A 13,291-nucleotide genomic window follows, 5' to 3' on the forward strand; every position below is an offset into this window, starting at 1 on the left:
ATTTTGCAATATATTTGGTATGGCTGCTTTAGATACACACACTGTTAGTTTTGATGGTGATTGTAGCCGATAGGAACAAGTTGTGCGAGTGGACAGGAGGGAAAGAAAATTGATCTTATGCCCCGATGGTGATTCCAGCCGATAGGGGCAAACAACATAAATAACTAGACCAATAACTCCATTGTAATTCGTGCTACAATCAAAACAAAAGTAGATCCAATCTACTATGTGTATTGCATATTTGCATACATGCAAACCATCGAGATAAAAAAATTGTGCATGACCTGGCTCCAATACCGCTATTGAAAAATGTGTATGCTACACACTAGCTTATCTATTGTATTCAACCAGGATAGCATACAAGTAGAGAATCATGGATTGTTACCACTAGACACATAGTTGAAGAAGAACGTTGGAAGTAGTCAAACATCCTCATGTTCACTCTCCCTCCTCAAATTTGTTGTCGATTAGTGTCATAACAACAATAAGGTCTCCATGATATCCACACTTGTGAGGATGAAATGATGTGACAACATTGTGCTAACACCATACGTAGCAAGAGAAATGGCAGTGGCGTCTTGAGTGCATGTAACCCTAGGGAGAAAGGCGATGACAACTAAGATAATCTCTCAAACATGCCAACTCCTTTGTATATGTAGATATTTGCTAATGGACTTCTAACCTAAAAGTCCATTAGTGTTCACATGGATCATGATTGTCTCTTACGCATATATTGAACAAGAAGAGATGTTAGCATGAGCGTTAGAGTTGAGGATCAGTGATGACTTTAACGGTGATGTCAACATAGAGCGTGTCATGTTGATAACATGCTATAAAACATGTAACCAATGCTTAGTATCTTTCACACTCCATCTCTTATGATTAACATAGCAGTTGAAAATAGAACACTTAAACACATGAGGTAGAAAAAATATTTTTTATTTCTCTAAATATTGGTAATTACAACACAAAGCTCTCACATATATATAGTCCAACCGAAACATAAAAATTTGATAAGAACCCAAATAACAATTTATTAACATTAAAATTCCTCCTTTTCATTTTCTTTTAGGATAGAATATGTATATTTTACAACAATCATGATCTACCAATACGTAATTGTCACCTTGCCTCAAAGAGAATCCAACAAATTACATGTGGCTCTAACTTTAATCTTATAATTTTATTTATTTAATTGCTAAATAAAAAATAGACAAATCTCATTAATAATCCAACAAAAGTTGCCTTCTTGGAAAGGGTTATGAGAAGTGTTATTCTTTATACCTAAGGCATTAACCAGATTATGAATGACAGTGCGTTGTCTTAGAGAGTTGTCTGTTATGGGCTTATGGCCTCCTAATCTATTTCTATTTTATTCCCACCTCAAGTTATGAAGAGTATGATGTAATAGTGGTATCTTGTTACTAGACATGTTAAGATGATATATGATGCAATATTTTGTCTGTACTCAAAATATATTTTCATGCTCTTTTCTTGCTAAAATATTATGTAACTTTCTTAACAACTCACGAGCACAAATCACAAATCATTCATGATATATTTCATTCTTATTAACAAGACATGTTTGAGGAAAAATGGAGCTAAATAAAAGCAGGGCAGGTGCTAGCAGTAGACTGTACCGATAGCTACGCTTTGGTTGGGGTATCATTCATCTTGGTTCCACTATGGATAGGTTGGACTGACCGGTGGATGGTTGTACCGAATGTCCTAACTGGTTAGTACTAACCTAAATCGGTTGGTAATAACTGACTTTAGTGATGTGGTGTGTTCTGATTGGTCAACACTTGTGCTACATTAGGTGTTGCTTTTTAACGATCTAAAGTCCGAAAAATTTGAAAAAAAAAACCCGAAAATCCTTCAAGTGACATCCAAGCTTTCACAACTCCCATTCATTGCCAAAGCAAGTCTTCACTTCAAGCCACACTCAAAAGCCTAAAAATCCTTCAAGTGCCATAATTGTGATTTCTAATCTTTAGTGATTAGCGCCTTAGAGGGATACTAGAGAGAGTGTGACATTGCGTTTTCTTGTTGCTTGGTTTTCTTGATCGTGCTTTATTCCTCTTCTTCTAAATTCTCACTGACTTGTAAAGCTAGCAAGAGACACCTAAGTGTGCAGTGATCCTTGCGGGTCTGAGTGAGCCTCGAGATTAAGAAGAAGCACTCATATGGGTCTAAGTGACTATTTGAGAGAGGGAAAGGGTTGAAAAATATCCGGCCTACGTGGTCTCCTCAACAGGGACTAGGTTCTTTGAAACCGAACCTCAGGAAACAAATCGCTCGTGTCTTTGTGTTAATCTTTCATTGTGATTTGATTCTTTCTCTCTCCTCTCTCTAAGTTCTCTTGCTTGAAATCATTTTTTGTTAGCTCCCAAAGTTATCTGCATTGCTTGAGCAGCTTATGGCAAAAATAACTATCTTCTGCACTCTGATTTCATTATTACTCATTCTAACGCTAATCTCGGGTGAAGTTTGTGTTCAAAGTTTATAATACTTAGGTTTCACCTATTCACCCTCTCTAGGCGACTTTCAATTGGTATCACATCCCAGCACTTCATTAGATTCTAACAACTTGAAGTAATGTTAGGTGAACATGCCAAGAACGAGAAGACACCCACCGGGGAAAAGTCCAAAGGCAAGACGTCGTCAAGGATGATCAAGATATCTGGCGATAACCACAAAAAGCGGGAAGAAGAGTTCGCCGGCTCCACCAAGTCAAACAAGAAAAAGGATGGCAAGAAGAAAAAGAAGATGAAGGTGATCGTCATCTATGAAACTGACTCTTCAGCTTCGGCTTCAACATCCGACGCCGAGTCAACATCCTCCAAGCGCCAAGAGCGCCAGAAGTATAATTGAAAGGGAATTAGGCTTACACCTATTTTCCTAATTAATTTTGGTGGTTGAATTGCCCAACACAAATAATTGGACTAACTAGTTTGCTCTAGTCTATAAGTTATACAGGTGCCAAAGGTTCACACTTAGCCAATAAAAAGACCAAGAAATGGGTTCAAAAAGGAGAGCAAGGGATAACCGAAGGCAGCCCTGGTCTGGCGCACCGGACTGTCCGGTGTGCCACCGGACAGTGTCCGGTGCACCAGGGGACTCAAGCCAAACTTCGCACCTTCGAGAATTTTCAAAGGCGCTTCGCTATAATTCACCGGACATGTCCGGTGCACACCGGACAGTGTCCGGTGCTCCAGAGGAGAGCGACTCTGAACTCGCCAGCTTCGGATTTCTGCTCCGCTATAATTCACCGGACATGTCCAGTGCACACCGGACTGTCCGGTGAGCCAGCGGAGCAACGGCTACTTCGCGCCAACGGTCGACTGCAACGCATTAAATGCGCGCCAGCGCGCCTAGAGGAGCAGAGCACGCGCGGGTGGCACACTGGACAGTCTACAGGACTTGTCCGGTGCACCACCGGACAGCTAGGCGGGCCCACTCGTCAGAACTCCAACGGTCAGAACCCAACGGCCTGGTGACGTGGCTGGCGCACCGGACAGTGTCCGGTGGCGCACCGGACTGTCCGGTGCGCCATGCGACAACAGCCTCCACCAAACGGCTAGTTTGGTGGTTGGGGTTATAAATACCCCCAACCACCCCACATTCAAGTCATCCAAGTTTTTCACCTTCCAACCACTTACAAGAGCTAGGCATTCAATACAAGACACACTCAAGTGATCAAATCCTCTCCCAATTCCACAAAAGCTTTAGCGTTAAGTGAGAGTGATTTGTTGTGTTCTTTTGAGCTCTTGCGCTTGGATTGCTTTCTTTCTCATTCTTTCTTGAGATCAAACTCACTTGTAATTGAGGCAAGAGACACCAATCGTGTGGTGATCCTTGCGGGAACTTTGTGTTCCAAGTGATTGAGAAGAAAAGCTCACTCGGTCCGAGGGACCATTTGAGAGAGGGAAAGGGTTGAAAGACACCCGGTCTTTGTGACCACCTCAATAGGGAGTAGGTTTGCAAGAACCGAACCTCAGTAAAACAAATCCGCGTGTCACACTCTTTATTCGCTTGCAATTCGTTTTGCACCCTCTCTCTCGGACTCAATTATATTTCTAACGCTAACCCGGCTTGTAGTTGTAATTAACTTTGTAAATTTTAGTTTCGCCCTATTCACCCCCCCCTCTAGGCGACTTTCAATTGGTATCAGAGCCCGGTGCTTCATTAGAGCTTAACCGCTCGAAGTGATGTCGGGAGAACACGCCAAGAGGGAGATGGAGACCAGCGACAAGCCCATCGGCGACAAGCCCACTACAAGTCATGGGAAGGCTTCATCGGAAGAGTCCCGCAACAAAAAGAAAGGGAAGGAAAAGAAATCCTCTTCCCACAAGTCGCATAGGAGTGGCGACAAGAAAAAGAAGATGAGGAAGGTGGTCTACTACGAGACCGATACTTCATCACCTTCCACATCCGGCTCCGATGCGCCATCCATTACTTCTAAGCGCCATGAGCGCAAGAAGTTTAGTAAGGTCCCCTTACGCTATCCACACATTCCTAAACATACACCTTTACTTCCCGTCCCATTAGGCAAACCACCAACTTTTGATGGTGAAGATTATGCAAGGTGGAGTGATTTAATGCGATTTCATCTAACCTCACTCCACAAAAGTATATGGGATGTCGTTGAGTTTGGTGTACAGGTGTGGGGGACAGATATCCCCCGGGTCCACTCAAAGGATAAAGGACCTCACGAAAGGCCCAAGGGCCCAATAAATCGTAAGGTCACTCCTTCCTGGGCCTGGGGAGGAACGACCAGTGAAGCAGATCGACATGAGGCCGGATCGGTGTGAGCTCGAATGGTCCAACAACGCTGAGCAAGAAACCACAACAGAAGACCCGACTTTCCCGCGCTAGAGCCCCGTACAACGGAGCTAGGCGAGGATAAGTCGGCAGAATGATAGGGAGATAGACTCAATCAGTTCACTATCTCTTAGGGGCAGTTTGTTACCTCATCCGCATGTATTGCCTCACGGTCGAATATATAAGGCCTAGGGGGCACCCCTTCGGAACGATCGATCCCACTGCCCAGCCATCCACCCCAGCTCTCTACGTTCTAGCTTTAGAGAGCTCCTTTGTAACCCATTACATAAAGCATACTCGCCAGGACGTAGGGTGTTACGCATCTCAAAGCGGCCCGAACCTGTAAACACTGTCCATTGTTCCTCGTGCATCCGACACGAACCATTTAGCTACAGTCGGCGACACCGTCCTACTCCTAAAACACCTTGAGGGGCAACCCCGGGTGTGCGGTCGGACCCAAAACACCGACAGTTGGCGCGCCAGGTAGGGGGTTTGTCGCCGATCTAAGTTAGCTCAATGGCCATCACCTTCCACCGCAAGATCGCCCTCCGTCCCGGATCTGTATTCTGCTTCGGAACTATCTCATCCGTAGCAGATGAAGAGGGAACTCTACACCGCATCGCAGATCCGCCAAAGAAGAAGTCCCCTCCAACATACTCCGAGAATATCGGGGTAAAGAAGGAAAAAGCGCAACCTCCAGCGCTCCGAAAAGATATCGCCTTCAGGAAGCCAGGGGCCGAGGGCCCGCTGACCCGGAGAACTCCATTGTCTACTTCCTCGACAAAAGAATGGACGCGAATCGCAAGGAAGAACGAGACAAACAAAACCGGGAATAAGCAAGTTGTTCTTTCCATGTCTCCGCCCTCAAAGGAGAACGGAAAGAAGATCACCACGACAGCCGCACCATTCTACCCCGATGTTCTTTTCATCGGGAGAGTGGAGTCGCCCCCCGTCTTCGACGACGAGCCGACCGTGCCCGGAGAAGAACCACCTCAGCGGGAGTTCCGTCGACGGAGGAACCTGTGCCGAAACATCCGGCGACATCACGAAGCCGGAGAGTGGGATCCAGAGCAGCCTGTCTCGCGAGACGAGGTCTCAAAGATAGGAGAAACTTCGGAGGAACGCGTCTTCAGAGAACGAAGGAACTCCCGACGGCGTGATCGCCGATGAGCTCAGGAGCAAGCCGAGCAGGATGCAAGGCAACGCTGGGAAAATCCACTCTTCGGGCGCAACCTGAATCCCGACTTCGCCCGAGCCATGAACAAGTCGAGTGAAGTCGGAGGAGTACTAGCTCGGATAGCTGATGGACTCCCTCGGACTCCTGACGCCGAGGGTTATCGACGACTGTTCACCCAGGCAGCCAACCATCTTCTACCTCTCGCTCACCCGCCGAACGATCTACGACACGCCATCAACAGTCGCCGGGACGCCCGAAGCTCCATCAATGCTTCGCGTGAACGACGTCATGAGAACGAGATCCGCCGCCGGGAGGAGTACGACAGGGATCATGGCATCCCGGCTCAGAGTCAGGCCACCAGAACTGAGTCGGCAACGGCCTCGACTGGAGGTACTACCCGGGGACGGTCGAGGAACTACAACGACTACTCCCCTCCCCAGGACAGACATCATCCCCGACGACAAGAAGACACGTGTGGAGTGTCTGCCCTTACTCCACGCCTTAGGGCCATTCAATGGCCCCCCTAACTTCAAGGTGTCCAACGTCGACAAATATGAACCTAAGCAGGATCCAGGAGGCTGACTGGCCGTCTACACCACCGCTGCTAGAGCTGCCGGGGCGTCCGAGGACGTGATGACCGCATACTTACCCATTGTCCTCGGGCAAGATGCGCTACAATGGCTGCGACATCTACCCCGACACTGCATCGATGACTGGGGCGACTTCAGTCGACGCTTCACCGCCAACTTTCAGTCCCTCTCCGACAAACCAGCGCAACCATGGGACCTCAAATCCATCAAGCGTCGGGGGGACGAAACTCTCCGGTCATACCTCAAAAGGTTCCAGACCATGAGAAATCGTATCCCCGAGGTCACGGAGGTGGCCGTGATCGAGGACTTCTACAGAGGATCCAATGACTCGGCCTTCGTCCGAGCCATATTGCAGAAGGCGCCGACCACCTCTGAGCAGCTGTTCCGGGAGGCCGACCTCTACATCACCGCCGACGAGCGAGCTCAGGACCTCATCGGGGGAGCAAAGCCCGCGCCGGCAGTGCCACGACGCGACGTGAACCAGCAACCTGACAAACGCTGGGAGAAGAGGCCTCGCGAAGAAGTGCACGCCGCCGGACCACCTGCCTCTCGCGCCCGGGGAGGACCTCGCGAAGGCGAACGCACGCTGGACGACATCCTTGATGCCTAGTGCCCGTACCACAAGGACATGCGCCACACCCTTCGGAACTGCAGGGACTTCAAGCACTCCGTCGGACACGACCGGCCCTTCCAGCCTCTACCTCCTCCTCCGCCGCGGGGAGGACCAGAAGAACCACGACAACCCCGGCAGCAGGAGGAGGGAGGAGGTGGAGCCTTCCCGCGCGTTGACAGGGAGGTCAACGTCATCTTCAGCGGACACGGATCGCAGGAGAACAGAAGACAACAAAAGCTCAACGATCGCCAGATATTGGTGGCGACCACCGGTCCTCCCGCTCCATACCGATGGTCGGAGCATCCGATCACCTTCACTCGGGCAGACCAATGGCTCAACTTCGACCACCCAGGCAAATATCCGCTCCTCGTCGATCCGGTGATCCGAGAGAGCAGGGTGAAGAAGGTGTTAGTGGACGGGGGGAGCAGCATCAACGTCACCTTCCCCCGAACACTCCATGGCTTGGGAGTTCACCTCAAAGAGCTCCACGAGTCAGACACTCCTTTCTTCGGCATCGTGCCGACTGAAGGGGAATACCCGCTGGGCCACATCTACATGCCCGTCACCTTCGGAACTCCAGAGAACTACAGAACCGAGTTCCTGAGGTTCGAGGTTGCGAACTTCGACTGCGGGTACAACGCCATCATCGGGAGGCTGGGATTGGCAAAATTCATGGCCATTCCGCATTACACGTACATGATATTGAAGATACCAGGACCGCAAGGAATCATAACTGTGCGCGCCGACTTCCAAGGCGCCGCAGAGTGTTTCCGAGTGGCCATCCAGGCGGCCCTCACCACCAAGCCGTCGGCGACTCTTCAACGCAGGCAAACTCTAAGCCTGAGGAAGACCTTGCAGCACCTGCAAATGAAGCTCAAGTCGTGACCTCTATGCGGCCGACTGAAGAAACTAAAAGGATCAACCTTGTGTTCGCTGATGAGCGCAAGACTGCCATCATCAGCTCCAGCCTGGGCGATAAATAGGAAGGCGCGCTCGTCCGGTTTCTGCAGGATAACCGAGACGTATTCGCATGGCAACCTGCGGATATGCCGGGAGTCCCGAGAGAACTGGCCGAGCACAAACTAAAGGTCTATCCCCAGGCAAGGCCGATTCGGCAAAAACTACGTCGATTTTACGCCCGACAAGAGAGAGAGGCCATTCGCGCTGAGCTGGCTCGCTTGGTCGCGGCTGGATTTATTAGAGAGGTGTTACATCCTGAGTGGTTAGCCAACCCTGTTATTGTACTCAAAAAGAATAAAGTGGATTGGCGCATGTGCGTCGACTATACGGATCTCAACAAACACTGTCCAAAGGATCCCTTCGGGCTTCCTAGGATAGATCAGGTAGTAGATTCCACCGCTGGATGTTCTGTGCTGTCTTTCCTGGATTGCTACTCCGGATATCATCAGATTAGTTTGGCAAAGGAAGACGAGGAAAAATCAGCGTTCATCACTCCGTTTGGTGCTTTTTGCTATACCTCCATGTCGTTCGGCCTCAAAAACGCTGGAGCGACTTATCAGAGAGCCATTCAAACATGCTTAGCCGATCACTGGGGCAAGCGTGTGGAAGCCTACGTAGATGATGTGGTAATCAAAACGGAGAACTCGGAAAACTTCATCGAAGACTTACAGCTGGTTTTCAACAGTCTACGGCGATATCGATGGAAGCTTAATCCCGAAAAATGTGTCTTTGGGGTACCAGCAGGAAAGCTACTCGGATTTATTGTCAGCCACCGGGGAATTGAAGCTAATCCGGATAAGATTGAAGCTATCATGAAGATGGAGGCACCACGATCACAAAAGAAAGTTCAGCGACTTACCGGATGTATGGCAGCCCTGAGCAGATTCATATCCAGGCTGGGAGAAAAAGGTTTACCATTTTACAAGCTACTCAAGAAAGTGGATAAGTTTCAGTGGACTTCAGAGGCACAGGAAGCCCTAGATGCATTGAAAAAATTCTTGACAACACCACCAGTGCTGAAGCCGCCACGGCGAGCCACGTCAACTCAACCAGCTGAAGATTTGCTGTTGTATATCTCTTGCATGACTCACGTGGTAAGCACCGTGTTGGTAGTCGAGCGAGCCGAAGAAGGACATGCCTACCCAGTGCAACATCCTGTTTATTTCATCAGTGAAGTTCTGGGTCCCTCAAAGAAAAAGTATCCTCAAGTTCAGAAGCTATTATATGCAGTACTTCTAACTGCCCGCAAGCTACGTCACTACTTTGACGACCACAAAGTCATAGTAGTCACTGGTTTTCCGATAGGGGATATTCTTGTAACACCCGGTTTTAAGGGACAAAGCCGGGTGCATCTCATACATGCGCCAAAGAAGACAACATATATAATCACAGAGTGTATAGAGATAAATGTCACAATAATCAGAGTACTTATTACATAGCGGAAGTCTTACAAAATAAAATATAAATATAACAGGATCTAAAAACTATCCTTGGCGCCAGAAAGTCAACTGGGAGACGCCACCTAGATCGAATTGAACTCCGCAATATGGCTCCACTTGAACCACCTGTTCTTCTCCTGTGGGGGGGGGGGGGGTGTGAGACAGCAAGAGTGAGCTCACATACGTTCATCGCTCAACAAGTTGTGGGGAATAATGTGACATGAACTCACCAAAGGTGGGAGCTCATGAAGTGTAAGGCTTACCAAAGGGAATGGTTAAAGCTGAGCATTGCTTTTAAAGTTGGTCAAAATTTTATTAGCAATTACTAGATGTAAGTAAATACCAACCATAATAATAATAGAACAAAATTAATAAATAATCCCATGCAAATGCATATGACAACTTGAGTTTAGGTTCCATAAATTAATCATGTGAGAGTCCGAGCCGCTCATGACCGTGAGCACGGCTAGTATACTAGTTTTACACTCTGCAGAGGTTGCGCATCTTTACCCACAAGCCGTGTTACCCATCTGCCAAGGGGTCATGAGTCCCATACACCTCTACCGAGGAGGCGAGGCAGGGTAACACTACGAGGCCTTTACAAAGTTCCACTAGCTTCAGAAATCCCGCTACAGTTTATAGGAAGCTCCAATGCAGGAATCCCTTGCAGGACCGCCATCGCAGCAAAATCCTCCCGAGGGCCTCCCTACACTGACCACTCCCCTACTGCCCTTGCCCCTTTCGGGTAAGGAAGACCTCCACTAGCTTTCCTAGTTAATCAGCCAAGGGCGTCCCATTAAACCCTTGTGGTAGCACTGTTTTCCCGGGTGGTCGCTCCATGTTCCAATTAACATAATGATCTTATCATGAACATAAATAACATAACAGAATAATTGGAACATGGATGTAATGAAATATTAACCCGAAAACCATATAAAGCAATAGCATAACTACCCAATTGATTCAGGGGTAAACAAGGTAAACAGGATAAACAAACTAGGGTAACCTACTGGGTCCCATCAAAATTAACCTATGCAGATCATTATGATTAATTAGAACATGAGTGGGTAAAAAGAAGTGATCAAGGGCACAACTTGCCTGGCACTTGAGATTCCAGTTACCAGGGTGATTCTTCAGATCTTCAAAACCTCGCGCTAGTCGTAGCAATACAAACAAACATGGTATAGACAAAATTAACATCACACCAAACATAAGTACAATCTGAATAATAATGATCTACGCGTTGCTACGAGATCGCGGGAACGAGAACCACTAAGATCGGAGTCATGGTTAAGGAGTTATGATTTTATAGAAGATCTATGTGGTTAAAATATTAAACTATATTATAAATTGGTTAGTATAAATCATATGAGAGGTTATTCTATAAATCATTATCTCCATTTTAATCTAAGTCATAAATTGACCATAGATCATATCTTAGTAGATTATAATGCTAAGCAAATTAGCAAGTCTAACCAACCTGAATTAAATGAAGATTTAATTAGAAAAGAATGAGACATGGTATTATAATTGTTGTTACTGCGTAGTAAATATTTATACGAAACTAACGCAACTGGAACGAGTCAAATCGGAATTAAAACGAAGAGGTTACGAATTTCCTATGGTTTTATGTATTTGATATGAGATTAATTAAGAGATAAATTTTAATACCATTTTCATGTCAAAACAAAGATATATAGGGTGATAAACAACATTATTATAGGATTATAGGAATTGGAATAAATTGATTTAGACTTCATATGAATTTCTTATGAATTAAACAAATTCTAGCCTTTATTTTTGCATTAAAAATCATTTTCTAAATCCTTTTATCTGATTTCTTAACTCCTTGGACTGGGCGCACTAAAACAGGAATCAGCAGGGACTTTTGCGCAAGAAATCTGAGACCCAATCCATAGTCACGGGTGGACGGCGGGTTAAGTCACCAAGACTCCGAGGACTCTTTAGAAAGTTTGCCTCGGCGAAGGGGTACGGGCCAATCTATACCGTTAGATCGACATCCTACGGTCTAGATTAGACCTAATCCTACCGAGACTCCAGAACCGCCCGATGAACGATCGATGGCCCATAACATACTGTGAACCGGTACGTAATTATAACCGCACGATCCAAATCCTACGGTTATGGTTTTTAAGAGCCGAGATCGCCCGAGAACCATCCGATCTTGATCTATCGGACCAAAACTCTCCCAACGAAGGGTTACAGGTTCTAATCGTGACCGTCGCTCGCGATATCAACGGTTCGCGCTTAACTCCCCTAACCAGGCGACCCCCACGGCGGCGCCGCCCAAGGTCGCGGTGGTCCATCGCCGGATTTGGCTCGGGTTCGGCCAGACGCCACAATCCCGCACGGGCACGCAGGAAAAACATAGAGGCGCACAACACGGATCTAATCGAGGCGGCCATACCAGCGGTAACGGTGAGACGTCCCTGGACCACGGAGATGTGTGGCGCTATGTCGACGGCGAGGAATTCCCGTCACCGGGGTGCTCCCGCGCGCCTCCCGTCGTCGCGCGCGACTTCGTGAAGGGTTTCCGTTGCTCCGGTGCCCCACACCGTGGCTCAACGGCGAACACAGGCGTGGTTCTCCCACGGCGGCGGCGCAGAACAGAAGCACGGCGGCGATGTCTGGGGTCTTGCGGCGGCGATATTTGGATTTGGTGAGCGGTGGTGAACTCCTTCCTTCACGGCGCGCGGTGCCGAGGTTTTAGATGCAGTGCGGGTATCGTGCAGCAAGTGGGGGATGGGGAGAAGAGACCACGGGCGCACTGCTTAATCATTGGCGCCCAGGTAGTCGCGGACACCGCGGCATAGACCCTGGCCGAACTCAATGGCCCCGGCGAGTCTCCAGGAGAGAGATTCGGTCCAGGCAGGTGAGACCCCATCAGCGGTAAGAGTAGAGGGGGCGAGTGGGAGGTTGTTGCGCCAACTGAGGCAAGGAAACGCGAGCTCGCGGATTAGGAGGCGGAGGGATCGACCGGTTGACCACGGGAATCACGCGCGAGCTATTAGGAGGCAGCCGGGGTCTTCGGATGGTGGAAGAAGAAGGCGCGCGTGGTGGCGGCTGGCCAGAGGGCCCCACCGGTCGGTGACGAAACCAGCACAAGCGCGTGCGTTTGCCACCACGGCGCAGTGGTAGCCTGGGCCGTGGGCCACGCGGATGCAGTCAATTGGAAGTGGGCCAAGGGCAAGGAAGCAATCGGCTCAGCCTCCCATTTACTCTTTCTTTTTTTTTCTAATTTCTGTTTTCAGTTTTATCGCAATTTCAAATTCGAAAGTTAAATTTGATTCAAAGTTCAAGGTTTCCAAGATTAAATGCACCAACAAATAGAACTCCCACATGATGTGCATAAATACTTGCATATGTTTAGTTTTGTTTTATTTTATCCAAATATTTTAAGTATACAATGCACACGCGTAAAAATTATTCGCTTGAATGTATATTCCGTTTAAAATTATGTTCATAGCTATTTTAAAGAGGGGATTTCCTAATGTATAATATTTATTAAGGTATTTCTTAAACTTAATTCTTTTGGAGAATGTCTCTAATCGTATTATTCAACAAAGGTTGATTTAAATTATATGAGGGTCTTTTTAGAATCTTGTTCTCAAATTCCAAACTAAATTTAAATTCATGTTTGAACTTTGAATTCACAATTCTCTTTTGA

Source organism: Zea mays, chromosome 4, assembly GCF_902167145.1.
Source record: "Zea mays cultivar B73 chromosome 4, Zm-B73-REFERENCE-NAM-5.0, whole genome shotgun sequence".
In the NCBI taxonomy this organism is placed as follows: domain Eukaryota; kingdom Viridiplantae; phylum Streptophyta; class Magnoliopsida; order Poales; family Poaceae; genus Zea; species Zea mays.